Source organism: Arachis ipaensis, chromosome B4 (genome assembly GCF_059453495.1).
Source record: "Arachis ipaensis isolate K30076 ecotype BB chromosome B4, ASM5945349v1, whole genome shotgun sequence".
NCBI classification, from domain to species: domain Eukaryota; kingdom Viridiplantae; phylum Streptophyta; class Magnoliopsida; order Fabales; family Fabaceae; genus Arachis; species Arachis ipaensis.
In genome coordinates, this window is record NC_142439.1 from 18,063,666 (window position 1) to 18,077,173 (window position 13,508).

Genomic DNA, 13,508 nt, shown 5'->3' on the forward strand with positions numbered 1-13,508 from the left:
TACTATGAGAGTTCCAAACAACTTGGCTCATTTCTTGTTCAATTTCTGCATGTCCCTTGTACCCGTTTAATTTGCTTGGAATCTTCTTCATGATGTGCCAAATACACCAACGGTGAATTGTTGTTGGCATACAAGCCTCTAAAGCCCTTTTCATTGATGCGCATTGATCGGTGAGAAACCCTTTCGGAGCATTTCCTCCCATGCAATGAAGCCAACATTGAAATAACCATTTGAATGATTCAATTTCTTCATTTTTCATCAAAGAGCATCTGAGAAGTGTTGACTGACCGTGGTGATTCACCCCGACAAAAGAACCACAAATCAAATTATACCCGAAACAAATTACCATAGTGCAGAATGGAAAATCATTAGGTACACCCAACAAATGCTTTGTATACACCCAAAACACCCAATATACACCTCTGCCATGGATTCATAAAAATACATTAATTTAGCATAATAAACAGGGACAGTTTGTTACCTGTTTGTATTGTAGGTGGTGTCAAATGAAATAACATCTCCGAAATACTCAAAGGTAGCTCTGCTTCTTGCATCGGCCCAAAAAGCCAGCTTAATTGATTGATCTACTCGAGTTCAAGCTCAAAAAAGAAATTTTGATTCTTCTCTTTCATTCTTAACAAATATTTCCCGAATTCCTTTGCATCTTCTTGTTTGGAAACATTCCGCACTTCTCTCGTAATGTAATTCCTCACATCCTTTTCAATAAAATTTAACTCGCGGTGACCCCGGCAGCCGCAATAAATGATTGGTAAGTTTTGCTTGGTCTGATACCAGCCTCCTCGTTATTCTCTATTGTACGATGAATGGACATGCTTAGTTCCCTGTGCTGTTTGAGCATCTCTGGTTTACTTGGACAGCAAGGGTGTGAATGATCCAGCACAACCTTTGAAATGATCCAAGCACCAACATCCTTCAATGTGTGTATATAAATTCTTGCAGGACAGTTTAAACCGGCTGTCGGATTCGTCTTCTCGGTCGGAGATATTTTAGATTTCCATTTTCCCTCTCTGCTACATGTAATCAATTGATTCTTAATCTCGTTTCTCTTCCTATTTGTGCTCCGAACTCTTGTAGAAAAACCTGCAGCCTTGGCGTAGTTCCTGTAAAATTTTCCAGCATCTTTAAGGGTGATAAAGTTCATTCCAACCTTCGGAACAAACTGGTCATCATCAACAGAGAGAGGCTGCAGAATACACCATGTCAAAAACTAAAAATACACCCAATCATTGCTGATATAATACACCCGAACGGCAACAACTCAACTAAAATGACAATAAAAGCCATAAACTGTAAATACACAAGCTGCAGAATACACCATGTCAAAAAATAAAAATACACCCAATCATGCCTGATATAATACACCGAACGACAACAACTCAGCTAAAATAACAAAAAAATCATAAACTGTAAATACACAGGCTGCAGAATACACCATGTCAAAAACTAAAAATATACCCAATCATGTCTGATATAATACACCCGAACGACAACAACTCAGCTAAAATAACAGAAAAAGTCATAAACTGTAAATACACCCACACTTCCCGCAAAAATACACCCAAAAAGTTCTGATCTACACCCGAGCGTCTGCTATAAATTCCAGATAATTAATCAAAACTAATACATTAGATTCAATCCACAGATTTATGTTCACGCGTTAGTTTCACAGTCAATGTTCACGAATTATTCAGCTACACAATGCTATACAAATTACTGCAACAAAATTCAGAGTAATCGTATGTAAATCAAACCTCAGGAACTTCGTTAGATTCAAATTCATAATCCACTTTGCCCTGATTCAACTGACAATCTGAGGTTGAATCATCCATTATCTTCAAAACGAGTTCAAACTTTGATTTCAGAAAACAAAAAATCGAATAGAAAACGAAGCTGGAGTTACAGAGAGAAGAGCTAACGTAAATGATGAAGAACAAATCAGTGAGAAAGGAGGGGAAAAGAACGATCGAAAAAAGCAGGGGAAGATGCGCGAGAAGAAGAATGAGAAAATCTAAAAATAAGGAGAACGAAGAAGGAAACAAATCTTTTAAATTTGGTAGTTATATATACGCGGGATCTTTATATAGCGCGTGTATGGGACGTAACCCTTGCAGCGCGTTTTGGGGTTTTATTGGTTAATTAATTTGTAAAGCATACAAGCCCTAATGGCTTGTATGCAGAGCTTTTCTGTTTTAAATAACTACAAAAATATAACAAATTTTAATAATATTTTAAGAAACTAACGATAACATAACAATAAAAATAAAAATATATGTTAGTTAAAATAAATAAATTAATCATATTTTGAACATAAAATATTTATTAAATAATAATATTATATAAATAATATAAAAATATATAACAAATTGAATATTTTAAGTAAAATTGTAAATATAATAATAAAATGATAATATTATAGCACATGGTGTGGTTTGTATTGGATTAGATCGGTTATAAGAAGTAAATTTAAAATCGATTTGATCTAGTCGTTTATAAAAAATAAAATATAATCAAATCTAAATTAATATGATTTTAATTAATTTTTTATTTAAATTAAATTAAAAAAATAATTTAATTTAAATCGGTTTGAATTTGAATGCCCTAACAATAATATTGTTCAGAAGAATAGACTAAACAATATAAAAATGTAGAAAGATTCCTTTGAAGTGTAAATATAATACAGTGCTCAATAGTGATTATATACTACTATTGCATATAAAATGCACTCAATACTTGAATCGGGATTGTATGTCCTTAACCAAGTGACTCAAATTTAAATTTTGAGAATGAACAAATTTATAAATCGAAGTAAATTGATTAAATTCTTGTAATAGGAATTTAGAGTCGATGGGATTTTCCATAAGAGTAATATGAAACTTAATTATATAATTATAGTTACAATCTAACATCTAGATTGGGCTTAAAGATAGTCAAATGCCTAAGTTCCTTGTAGGTACATCTCATCGCCGTAGAAACACTAATCTATGAGCAAGGAAAATTGGCTTTTTTATATATTTAAATATAGAAAAAATTTTAATTTTCGAAATACGCACCAAATGAAAACGTTTCTGAAATACGCATGGCCATCTTACAGACGTCGTCCGTGAAATGGAGAAGCACGTCAACTCACTCCTGGCGGCCGCGAATTGGAGCTGACACGGGCAGCTTCTATGTCTGGTGCGGCGCAAACGAAATGGAGGGGAAGCCAATTAGTGGCTGACATCCATGAATTGGGAAACTCTGGGGAGGCGGGTACGAATTGGATCCATTTCACTGTCAGTACACGCGAGATGAGGTACCTCATGTGTACTGCCCACAAATTGGGACCTCAATGTGGCTATATAAACGTTGCTTCATCCACGGAAGAAGGCATTATCTCCATTCTTCTCCAACTCTCCGAGATTGGTCTGAACCTCACAACCTTCTTTCTCTCTAAAAATTTTTCCATTGTTAAGATTGGATTGCTTTGTGTGGCTTCAGGGTTTTAATGCTTTGGAGAAAGATAGTAAAAGACAAAAGGCTACTTTAAGGCTTCAGGATTTTAATGCTTTGGAGAAAGATCAGCCAAAGACTTATAATTAGGTGAGAATAACATCCTAAGTAAAAGTAAACAAATGCAATGTTCAATTTAGAAATAGTTACTTCTCAACAACATAATACTTTAGCCAATGTAACATCATAGCAAGTTAGAGGGATGGATTTTTTAAACTTTCTACAGCTATCATTAAGTGCTACAGGTATGTTGCCTGAACAATAATACACTAGAAGCATGCATCTCATGGAAGGGGCAATAATGCAGCCACCAAAAGGTGCTGAAACCTCCAGGCACCTTGACTTAGCATCTCGGGGACAGAAAAATATTGAGATAAACCTTCTCAACATGCATTTGCCGTACAGTTGGCATTGCAGAGCTCCTATCACGTAGCATAAAATTTCTAGCAGAAATATAATGAGTAGAGGCTGCTGAGGAAGTGTCCGGGAGAAAATGAGTAAACTCATCAAGAAGATCTGGATGCTCTTGGAAAAGTGCAGCAACCTGAAGAAGTCCATAATATGATTGAAATGAACGTTGAAAGAAATATTAAGACTAATATAAATGACATAGGAAGACAAATATAAAAATTTTTCCTAGCTATAACATAATAACACGATCATCACCTTGAAACCGGGTCTGAATGAAAATGATGAATTAGATTCAACTAGAACTTCCCATTCTATATTGAAACTGAGTCTGTATTAGAAAACCAATTAGGCCCAAGAACATTTTACCTTAATTTTGTTCACAAAATTAATCGCTTCTTCAAATTCAACAGGCTTCTTTGGGGCAGGTTGTTCATCATCCAGTGGAAGTGTGATTTCATAACCCCTTGGCAAGAAGGTGTTGAATCCCAAAAGCAAGTCTCCATTTTGTGTCTGCCGCAAGCTAATTGCCCTATTTCGCTGGCGCAGATCTTGATATGGTCCAAGTCGTGTGCGCCGGGGGTGGAGTGGGTCATTTTGTTCCTGCCATGCACAAAATGGGAAAGCTGCCCATGTCAGCTCCAATTCGCGGCCGCCGAGAGTGAGTTGACGTGCTTCTCCATTTCGCGGACGACGCCCATGAGGTGGCCCTGCGTATTTCAGAAATGTTTTCATTTGGTGCGTATTCCGGGAATTAAAGTTTTTTCCATATTTAAACATATTTGCTACAATTTTATATTCTGATCCTCTAAATTTAAATTCCACAACTATAAGAGAGGTAGTAACCCTAATTTTGCATCTAAGTTTTTGATCCTATAAAATATCCATTTTTTGTTTTAGTTATAAAATATCTATTTAATTTTTTTGTTTTAATCCATGCATTATTTTGTTTCGTTAAATACTAGCGTAGCACGTAATACATGTCTTGTCATATCGACATTTCAATTTGTCATGTCAATATTCAATGGAAGAAATTACGGTAGGTACTAAATAAAAAAAAATTAATTTTATAGGGATGAAACTTAAAAAAAAAAAGATAAAATGTTTTTTTTAAATTATATATTTTTTAAATATCTCTAACGTTTAATTGTATTTAATTTTATTCTTAACGTTTTTAAATTTTAGCAAAACTACTCTTAAATTTTAATTCCGTCTAAATTACTAATAGATCTGGGTGATCTAACAACGTGAGAATCTGACGTGACAAACAGTAACAAATTTATTATTTTTTAACTAAAATTTAATTTTAATAAAATAAAAAATAAATTTGAACTATTAAAAATTCTTAAATCTCTCTCGCTCTCTCTCAACAGTTAAACCGGATAAAAAGTCATGATTTTTTAAAGTTCTGTATCGTCACAGAAGAGTTATAGGCGCTGAAAAATACTAATGTGTCACTATAGGGAACCTCCTGTTCTGAAGAAATAAAAAACTTCAAATGACCCAGGATTGTATAAATTATGATGTAAAATTTTCTATTCTTGTGGGATTAGGATTTTTGGATTCTTGTGGATGGAGAATTTTGATTTGGGTGTGGTTTAACTAAGTGTTGGATGATATTATTGTAGATTGAAAAAGACTACTTTTTCTTTATTTGGGCAGATTGTGAGGTAGCAGCAAAGAAAAATGGTGAGGTTGCAAGATTGAAGATGAAAATTTGTACCTTGAAAGCTAAATTAGCCTAAACCAACTGTAAATAGAAGATTCTTGCTGTGTTTAAGATTATAGGGTGAATTATGATATTTTTCTTGTTGTATTTGTTGTGTAAAAAGGGACCATAGTGAGGCTGCCATACTAGAAGAATGGGAGATTTTGGGAAGGGGTTGAGGCATGGAAAAATTGTTGTAACGAGTATTGTCTTTTGTCTGCAAATTTTAATTGAGTGGCATATGATGTTTTAAAAATGTTCCTAAGTCGAAAACTAGTTTTTTACTGTTATCCCTAAAGTTTGAAATTTGCTTCATTTATGTACCTGATGCGAAAACTTATGTACAATTTTGTCTCTAAAATGTGACATTTTTTTTCGAAAATGTTCCTGAACAATCTTAAGCGACATAATAAGTGTTTGATAGTCTATGCTAATGTATAAAATAACCAAATTGACAATGAAAACTTTCTTAGAAATTCAAACATAATAACATCAGATTTCATAATAATGTTATCATATAGCGATAGTAATACCACAAAATACATTTATAATCCATTATCCTAATGATGTGATATTGGATGGTCTATCCATAAATTACATCAGAGGCCAACATTCATGTCCATGAAGATAAGTAACAAAAGAAAGTGATATAAGAAAATAAATAGATATACCAAAAATAAATTCATTCCTAACTAATTCCTCGTGCTATCATTGCTACTTTATGACTCCACTTTGTTGGGTTGAACTTTGTCGTTGGGAGGAATTTGGGTTGCTTATGGTTGTACTTTTGTTCAGATTGTTGCTTGTCTTAGTAGCTTCTGAAGTTGTTCCTCTTATCTTTATTTTCTTTGTATTGGCAGCACTTTTTTTTTGTATTTGATTCATTTGTAACATTTTCCTTCTTTCCTGCTTATCTGGCCATGCTTGTGCTTTAACTTTGAGTTTGCACATTAGAAGTTTTCTATAACCACAATAGCAAAAATGAAGTTGCAAGTTAGATAAAAATAGGAAAGAAGAAAACAAATAAAGTAGGATAAGTAATGAAAAGGGATAAATACTGTTTTGGTCCCTAAGCTCTAGGGTCAAAATCGAATCCATCCCTAACCTTTTTTCAATTCAAATCGTCCTCAAAGTTTCATTTGATATTAAAATCATCTTTTTGACTTTTATGGACAAAATTGCCCTTGCATTTGTTCTAACTCCAATCTCTTTATCCACCAACCCCACTCTTACTACCATCACCACCCCCTTACTCCCACCAAATACCAATAATCAAATTCAAGAACACAACGTTCAAAAATAATAATTTATTATTTAAATTCAAACAATTATCAATTTAATCCATCACCAACAATAACACATTCAAATTCAACAACAACAACATCAAATTTAGCAACAAAAATAGCACACATCATTCATTTTTATTTTTTGAAAAAAAGAAAGAAAAAAAATTAGGACAAAGAGAAAAGAGAAATAGAGTGACAGGGAGAAGAAGAAGAAAGAAGAAAGAGGAGAAGGATAGCACGACGCCGGCTTACGGAAGAGTCGCCGCCGCCGCAGAGAGAAAAACAAGAGAATGAGAGGCAGAGAGAGACCACGCGAGGTAGAGAAAGACAAACAGAGATAGTCTGCTTCTTCTTTTCTTTTTCTAGTGGCCTTAGCGATGATGCCGATCGTGAAGTTGGTGTTGCCTTCGAGCTATACTACGACGATGGCGACAGAAGTAATCCACAGCCTCTGTTGCCGGCTATTGCAGAGATGAACGCATTTGGGTAGTTGGAGAATCTGCCTGCATCTAATGCAGCGATAAAGTCAATGATGACGGTGGAGACTGCAGAAGTAAAGAAGATCTGAAACCACCGCCGTTATTGCTCATACTCCCTCTTTCTACTGCGTCGACGGTGACGACGGCCTTCAACCCACTGGCCCTGTCTTTTCTATACCAAATTCTCATTCACTCTTTTTTCATCTGAATGTGTATGTATGATAGTTAGTCTGGTTAGGTTGATAGAAATGAAGATAGGATTAGGATCAGAGAGATGAGAGTATAGGGTTAGTGAGATAAGGGTAAAATTGTCAAAATGACAATTTTAAAAATAATTTTAATGTTGAGGACAATTTTGAATTAAAAATAAGGTTATGAATGAATTTTATTTTAACTCTAGACTTTAGAGACTAAAATAGTACTTATCCCTAGTTGGAACTTATGAATGGAAGTCTCCATGGATATCCCCTCTTGTTATGCCCAAATGCATCACATTCCGAGCACCTTTGTTCCTGTCCCGCTCTGGACATATTTGGACCAGTTGGCTCATCTTCAGCCCTTGACCTTTTTTTGGTTGGTCTCCTTATCGATTTTTTATAGGTTAAAAGCAGTACATCTGGATACTCATTTATCTCCCACAACTGCTCTCCATTGCAAGGGCCAACGAAATATGGTAACAAGTAACATATGCCTCTCTCTCTCTTATAACAGACATTAACATACTTGGCAATCTCATCCTTTGCATGATTTATAGCACTAACAGCATGTGCACAAGGCATCTCAGTGAGCTGAAACTTCCTACAAGAACATTCATCCTTTGCATGATTTATAGTACTAGAATTCATGCTTAACCCTATTATGCAATTAAAATCCCATATTAGAATTACATTTTTTATACACAGTTATAACCAAGATCAGCCACAAAAGAAAAAAAATTACAATAAAAATTGGTATCCTAATACACTGTATAAAAAAGCCAACATGGAATAATATTAAATTAAAAAAATATGAGCTTCATATGTTTAATAACATAGAAAAACCAAAAATAAGGTGAAGGACAACAAAAATAGCACTAATTAAGGATTGGACTAAACCCTAACAACAAACAATAACTGACCTTGCATTTTAAAAAACATCATCCAAACACAATAAAAACACTTGAACACATGATCAAGAACCCCAAAACCGTAAAATAGGAAAGAAAAAAATAGGGACGACGATGATCGTGTCTCACTTGCAATGCGTCACTGCGAGGGCCTCCGACTATGGCGTCTCCTTTCTGATGCGAGTCACGTCGTCGTCGAGCAAGACGGTCTTTTTTTCCCTAATTTTTGTTGTTTACAGAGAATATGTGAGAGTGAAAGGGTGTGCGAAAGGATGTGGTGTGAGTGAGTCAAAGAAGAGAAGAGAAGGTTAAACGTTTAATTGGGGGGCAACTATGTAATTTCAATTTTTTTGCACCCATTGTTGCCAATTCTTGCCACGTTAGACTCTCACATTGCCAGATCACCTAGCTCCGTTAGTGATTTAGACGGAATTAACGTCTAGGGGTAGTTTTGCTAAAATTCGAAAATGTTAAGGGTAAAATTGAATGCAATTAAACGTTAGAGATAATTTTAAAGAAAAATATAAACATTACAGACAAAAACAATACTTTACTTATAAAACCAAAGGCAGAAAAATTAAGTATTTTATAGCTACTAAAAACCTAGTTAAACAGTATCAGAATATAACTATGAAAATGTATTATAAGCGTTAGAGGGTGGTATGCATTGTTCTGAGAACTGGATCAAAAATTGACAATTTGGTCATCAAATCGATTCGGTTCAGGATAAAAATTGATTAACAATGAACTGGTTAAAAATCGTTTACTTAGTTGAACTAGTCGAATATTTAGTAGTTAACCAGTTTAAAATGATAAAATAAAAAAATATTTTTTTAAAAAAATTATGTATTTTACACTTAAATGTATTATTTTATTATTTTTGACTCAACCTAGTTATATTTCGGTTGAACTTTTAAATCTTTAAACTGCTAACTCTACCAATTGGATCACCAATTTGATTTTCAAAACCAGGGATGGATCCAGAAATTTAATAAAGGATGGACCGAAAATTAAAATATTGTATAATCAAATATAAATTGTATATTTAGTAATATATGTAATCATGATTAGTATTTTCTTTTAATTAAAAAAATGCTAATAAGGGCTTGCTATATAAAAAATTTATCTTAGTTCTTGAAAAATTTTCCTTTTGAGTTTAGATTCAATAAAATATAAAAATTATCTATTTTTTTAATTAGTTTACTTTGTAGAGTATTATTGTGACAGTAAATTATATTTTTATGCTTCATATCATAAAAAAATATGCTATAACATAATATAAATAAGTTGTTGTAATAATTTTGTTATATGTATTTAAAACATATTATTAAATAAAATATATAAAATATAATATTTTAATGAATTTACATAATATGTTATAATTTTAATATCATGAGATAAATAAATAAATGTTAAAATAATTTACTTTTATGTAGGTACTATAATATATAAAGATTTTTTTTAACATCTAATTAAATGTTAATGTTTTTAAAAATATTAAAGAATTTTTATATGATAATAGGTATAAAATTTAAAAAATATTTAAAAGAAAAAAATTAATTTAAATGTTTAAAGATTTAGAAATTTATTTAATCGAAAAGTGATTGACAATAATATTTTTTCTCAATTTTAGAATTATTACTTGCTTTTGAATTCAATAATTTAATAATTATTTATATACGATAATTATTTATTCTATTTTTTTAATAAAAAATAAAATCATATAATATATAATAACTTTATACACTTAAAATTATTAATTTTTTGTTAAAAAAATTAGGGGAACCACGATCCTTCCTTGCTTGGTGATTGTAATTTAAGAACTAATTCTAATTCCTTTTATTAAAAATATATATGCTATGGACCAAGAAAATAATGACTAGATATTTTATTATTCTTCGGTAGTTCACCGAGTCAGTTGATTGCAAGGTATTGGGATGAGGATCGGGACTTGAACGCGAGTTCTGAAGTGAGGAGCTGCGCCAGCGGGTCGTCGGTTGATCGGCGGTTGGAGTCACCTGCAAAGACACTTTGATGCTTAAGTTAGCGTCCGTACGATGAGGCGGCTAAGTTAGGGTAATGATGACGTACCTAGGAAGAGGGGTAGGTCCCTCTCCTTTATCCCTATTCATTCAGGTGGCCCCCCTTTTGCTAGGGCCTAGCCTTTCAGAAGCTTCCACCGGCTGTCAAGATCTCCTTAGAGAAGATCGAGTCACATGGAAGGCGTCTCCTCGTACGTACGAGATGCGTGTCTGCTTGATGGACCTCCAGTTCTTCTTGGTTTAGGCCAGAATAGTGCCCTAAATGCGTCAAGGCGTGAGATCCACGACTGGCGCATTCACCTACTCGTGTTCTCGTAATGATAGCCTCTACGCAGCATGGGTTCGTCATCATGGGTCTGGGCTTCTAGAGGCTTCCTCGCGCATGCGAGTTGCCCCCAACACCCATTTTGAGGGCGTCGCTTTGATTATTGCGCACAAAGCATTAAATGCACTTAAGTGTGACTTAAAATCACGTGAAAAGGTCAACTTTGCCCCTGATCTTTCACACTTCTTTTTCTACGGTTACAGTTACCACCTTTACTTTACATTACCATTTCTACTCTTCCCTTCCTTTTCCATAACTGCCACCGCCACTCACTCGTTTTCTTCTCTGCGACTGCTGCTTTCATCTCTGCCTGTGGATTTCACGCTGCTATTGCGAGGGGATTGCCATTGCCTGCTTCCAGCGCCTTCCTGCATTGCAGATACTGGTAAGTGATCATCTTTTCTGCCATTTTGTTTATTTTCTGCCATTATTGCTCTGCTTTCTTATGGCTATTGTTTCTTATTCTGCATTGTTTGGTACTTCTTAGGGGGTGCCATAGGTGTCCCTTTCGTAGCTTATGCTAGGGTGGTTTACTGTAGAATGACTTAGTTTAGGCCTAAGATCTTCCTGTAGCCTTGTGATTAACTTAAGTGGTGCCCCCACTATAGGTATGACTATGCGACCTCACTCGATGAATCGTTATGTATGGTGTACCTCCGACATGACGAATACAGCCTCCAGAGTGACCACAGAGGAACTGCAGGAGCTCCGCGATGTAGGAGGAATATGCGGTGGTGGTCCCAAGGAGAGGGACTACGAGCTTTTAGTCCTGAGTCCTTGGGAACGCATCTGCCATCTTAATCTTGATGCCCCTCGTGTTCCTGACTGGATGTGGATGTACAAGCCCATGTTTTCTGTTCTTGGCGTCCGGCTTCCTCTTTTCCCTTTTGGCCAAGCACTCTTAAATAGATCTGATGTTGCTCCCTCGCAACTTCACCCGAATAGTTGGGCTACTATCCGGTGCTTCGAGATGGCTTGCAAGTACCTGAAACTCCCGGCTACCGTCGAGGTCTTCCTTTTCTTTTTCCTACTCACAAATCCTTCCCGAGAGGACAAGCATAAGAAGGGGTATCTCTCTTTTCAGGCTGTGCAAAACTAGAGGATCTTCAGCCTCTTCGAAAATTCCTTCTATGGTTTTAAAGAAACTTTTTTTCAAAGTGAGTCCAACTCGAGGTCGTCACCTTTTTTGGCTCACCCTTGAGGGGGAGAGGCGTATCCTAACCTACTGGAGCTTTTGCGCTAACTCCAACTACTTAATCAAAGTGACCTACGAGGGCATAGGTCGGCAGAACTAGCAGATTTCTGACATTATGTTGGCCGTGTTTAGCTCTAATCCACTTAACCTACATCTTTTGATGGGTGATCGAGATGTTGACCGAGATTACATAGGTAAGTAGAGTATTCAATCCCGTTATTATTCTTCTATTTTCTCGATTTATTTTGCTTTTATTTTCCTTACGACTTGGTAACCTCATTTAATTTTTTCTTGCAGTTGAGATGGCCGTTGGGAACACTACCCTTAGTCGCTTGATGACCCACTTTTTCCTTGACGGAGACAACAATGCCACCAGTTTTCCTGAAGCTCGAGAGAAGGTTCCCCAGCTTGACGAGCCGGTGTCCAAGCCTCAACCTGAACCTCATCCTGGACACAGTAAGGTTGACCAGGATAAGGGAGTTGTGGTTAAGCATTCCTCGGGAGGTCGGGAAGGGGGGAATGATGTGTTGGAAATCCCCAATCCTAAGAAAAGGAAAGCTAGGTCTAGTCCAGGACAACTCCTCTTCGTGATGGAAAAATACTTCGACGCAGGCACTATCATTGACTCCCAACTGCTGCTGGGTACCGAAAGTTTCTTCCGTGATGAAGACTTGGCAGCTCAGGCCAAGTGGACATATTGGAGCCTTCTCTGAGCTGCTGCCATCATGAGGAAAGTGGAATCGGTCTTAACCCAGTGCCAGACTCTGAAGGAGAAACATAGGATGGCTTAGCATGAAATTTCTAAGTTGAATGTTGAGGGAGAAACTATGGGGACCAAGTTGGCAGGTGTCGAAAGCAGTTGAAGGAGGCCAGAGAGGAATCTAGTGCCTGACTGATCGAGATATCAACCTCCTGAAGCAAATCAATGATGTTCAAGGTTGGGCCATCGCAGCAGAGGACAAGGTCAAGGAACTTAAGAAAGAATTGCCTGAGGCCATGAAGTCGACAGATTCTACTCGCCTTGAGGCCACCAACATGCAGAAAAAGAACAAGGAGATTATAAAGGATATTTGGGATGCCATTTTTACTACCGAAGAGGCGATGAAAGCCCAAGTGATTCTCCTTGCTCTCAGTTTTGATACTTCTACCATTGGATCTTTCAAAATCATCCAAGATGGCAAGAGTATGGATATGCCGAGGAAGTAGCTGCTTCTGCTCCTATAGTCAAACTATTTCTCTTTGTTATAATTGAACTATTTAGCTGCTTTTTTGTTGTTGGATTGATTTATTGCCCTGTTAGTAGACCTTTGAACTTGTGATTTGTAAACTTTTGAATTTGTAGATTCATTAGCATGTTTTATCTAGTTTGGTCATTTAGTCGTGTGATATTTTTGCTAATTTGGCCGTTTAATCGTATTTCAATGGATATCCATTTTTTCTCGCATAGGGG